The sequence below is a fragment of the Lupinus angustifolius genome, chromosome LG11 (assembly GCF_001865875.1).
Source record: "Lupinus angustifolius cultivar Tanjil chromosome LG11, LupAngTanjil_v1.0, whole genome shotgun sequence".
NCBI classification, from domain to species: Eukaryota; Viridiplantae; Streptophyta; class Magnoliopsida; order Fabales; family Fabaceae; genus Lupinus; species Lupinus angustifolius.
In genome coordinates, this window is record NC_032019.1 from 7,956,383 (window position 1) to 7,960,376 (window position 3,994).

Consider the following 3,994-nt stretch of genomic DNA (forward strand, 5'->3'; position numbering starts at 1 on the left):
CTTTTATTCTTTATATCAACTGTTCAAAATAAGTGGTACGATTAACTACTTACTTTATTCTTTTATTTCATTTTATTATTCTTTGATATCAACCTTTTGTAAGAAATGTTATGGCTAACTTAATAAAATGAGACCAACATTTATGGTATGGTTAAGGGAACTCGAAAAGGGAGTAAATAAATAAGGTCACTAATTAAATAAGTTGTTCATCACTCAAAATTAAGTAAATAAACTTGCAATAACTCGAATTAACCTTTCAGCAAACTGACACATTTTGTTGTTGAGGGGGGAATTCCTGTTGTGGAAATCTGTTTTTTTCAACATGCAGTTGAGCTAAAAGGAGGATTATATGTGTTAACTGATTTAAGCAAGAATTACACTAAGTCTCACAATGTAAATGCATATAATAGTTATGATGATTGTAATCTTTGTCACTCTAGATTAAGACACTTGTCTCATGAGAAAATGTTTGTCATGCAGAATACATTTCCTTTTATAAAATGCAATAAGAGCCAAGATCCTTGTGAGATTTGTCATTTGGCCAAGCAAAAAAAGCCCCTTACTCAACTAGTATTACTAAATCCATTGCCCCTTTGATTTGATTTACACAAATATATGGGGACCTATCTCCACTCCATCCACGTTTGGCCACAGATACTTCCACATCATTGTGGGTGACAAAACCAGGTTCACCTAGATTTTCTTTATGAAGAAAAAGAGTGAGACAACTCGACTTTTTAAAGGATTTGTTAGCTACATTCTAACTCAATTCAATCTTAAAATAGAAGTTATAAGAAGTGACAATGGACATGAGTTTCTCATGAAATATTTCTATCTTGAGAAAGGTATAGAACACCAAACCTCATGTGTTGAAACATCACAACAAAATGGTGTTGTGGAAAAAAAAACACCAACATATTCTTGATGTGACTATAGCATTAGTTCTTCAATCTAATGTCCATGCATGCTTTTGGAATGATGTTGTTTTGTATGGTACTCATCTGATTAATAGACAACCTATTGTTTTCTTATGCAATAAATAACCTTTTGAAGAATTGTATAGAATCCTGCATAATATTAGTAAACTTAAGGTATTTGGCAGCCTCTACTATGCTTCAACCTTAGTTTCTCATAGGAGACAACTAGATCCTAGATCTAGGAAATGTGTCTTTCTAGGTTTCAAGTAAGGCCCCAAAGGCTTTATTCTCCTAGACTTAACAACTAATGAGATGTTAATATCAAGGAATGTTGCATTATTTGAACATATATTCCTTTTTTCTGATCAATCTAATTGCAAAGCTCAGTACAATCAATGTTACATGCCTATTGTCCCTGTCAAATAGAAAGACATATTTTCCTATTCTATGACTAAACCTTACTTACCTTCCAACAATAATCAATATTCAACTCCTCAAATATCAAGTCAACAAGACTTACCTAACCCTTCTCAACTTACACAATCGCAAAGGGTGAGGAAAACCCTCACATATTTATCATATTAGCATTGCACTCTCAATCACAACACCAACCCATCTGAACCTCATTTAAATATCCCATAAGCCATACCCTTAGCTATGACCATCAACCAACAAATCAAAATCACTTCTCCTTATCCATTACTATGAATCAGACACCAACATATTAAACACCATGCTGATAGTTCCATTGATATGTATTACATGGACATTTTCAGTCCAATGGTCAAGATAACCACAATAAGAGTCCTATTTGGCCTTGCTGGTCAGCACAATTGGCACTTGCATCAACTAGATATCAATACAACATTTCTTTATGGTGATCTCAAGGAAGTTGTTTACATGAAGAAATCACCAGGACTCAAGAGCTCAGACCCCAATCTTATATGCAAATTGTAGCCATCAATATATGACTTGAAACAAGCAAGCAAACAGTGGCATGACAAGCTCACCAACACCTTAGTACCAATTTGTCATTCTAAATCATTTTATGATTATTCTTTGTTTATTAAGAACACTAACAATGGCTTCACAACCATGTTGGTTTATATTGACGACTTAGTATTGGCAGATAATGATTTGGAACAAATACTATACACTAAATTTGTTCTTAACAACAAATTTAGCATCAAGTATCTTGGAGAAATGAAATTCTTTCTGGGCATGGAGGTGGCATGATCAAAAGAAAGAGTATGTTTGTACTAGAGAAAGTAGACATTGGACTTGCTTCAAGATATTGGATATCTTGGATCCAAGCCTACATCCACACATATGGATTACAACTCCAAAATTCACTCTCAATTAGGAGAACCTCTTTAAGACATCACTTGCTATAGAAGGTTAATGGGAAGATTACTGTACCTCACTCATACTCAACCAGACATCTCATTTGTAGTGGGCAAATCCAATTGATCTTCCCTTCAAAGCAGTCACTAGAATTCTCAGATATCTTAAAACTTCATCTAGACAAGGCATACGTTTTTCTAAGAATAACACCATCATTCATCAAGTGACTTATTAAATTTGTTAAATTACGTACTTTGAATTATGCACCAGCATATTCTATATTCGTATTTCCTTTGGGAAAAGTTGAAGATAACTCAATATCTTTATCATAAAAATCAATATTAGTATATTTTATGTTAAAAACTTGCTTAGTATTATGGTCACATGTTGGTTAAACCTTTTCATTTTGATCACTGAATACAAGATATTAGCTATTTAGCTGATGCATAAAAAAGGGGAAACTTGTTTTGTTTTCGTGATAAAATCTATTGTTTTTATTGTTTTATAACATGGAAATAGGTTTGAAAATGTACTAGGATTATTTTTAAATTAAAAAACAGTAGAAATTGATAAAAACAGTGTTAATTTTTTACTATAATAAACGTTATGTTAAAATCTAAATCGCAAAATATAAAAATTGAAGCAAGTAGTTTTTCCACTCTTGTCCTTTATGAACGCATATATAGTCTCTACTCTCTAGTGTATATACTGTACACGATACGTGTATTTAACCATTTTTTTAAAACTGATATAAAGTGATTCAAATCCCAACAAGTATGTAACCATTATTTTACAAATTGTTTACTACTATATGTCAAGTTCGTTTGGTGTTTTTAATCTCAGAATTTTTATTTATTTGAGTGCTTCTATGATTTTGATAATCAAATTCCTGGGTATCAAGCTAAATTTCGTTTTGCCTTTTTTCAGGCTGTCTCTTATTTTCACGCTTTGTTTCTGCCGCTAATGTCTCACAATCATGAATCATTATTTGGGGTGAGCATGGGCCAAGTAAAGGTGTGTTTCTCACTTGATCATAAATGTTGTATGAGTCTTTTTTTGAACTAGGACTCGGTCCTAGATCCAAAACTAACTCTTGTTTTCACACTTTGTTTCTACCGCTAATGTCTCACAATCATGAATCATTACTTGGCGTGAGCATGGGTCGGGTAAAGGCTTGTCTCTTACTCGACCGTAAATATCGCATGAGTCTTTTTTTGAACCCAAACTTGGCTTAAATCCGAAGCTAACCCGACTCTAAATATCGATGAGTTAGTCTTTGAACCTGGACCCGATCCTAGACCCAATTAAATGTAATACATATCTTTTTTGCATAAAGTCTTCCCAATATTACTTATTATTGTGGATATGTAATTTGACATGTGAAATTATATATGTACATAATTAAATAGAGACACATATAAACATAGTGAGTGAGTGACAATGGGACCGGTCGGGAAGATTCATGTTTGTCCTCTACCCAACCCTAAATATTGGTTGAGTCTAATTTTTGAACCCGAACCCAACTCTAGACTTGACCCTATTCGAACTCGATCACGTTCGGGCCATACCAAGTGAACGGGTAAAATTGGGTCCTACTCACCCCTAATCATTACTATATTGGTAGTATTTCACACACGGGGATACATAAATTCCTACTATAAGGCTCTCACATTCTCGCAAAGTAGTTCAGTACTACATACCTGTGAAATTAGATACATACATATGTATATATA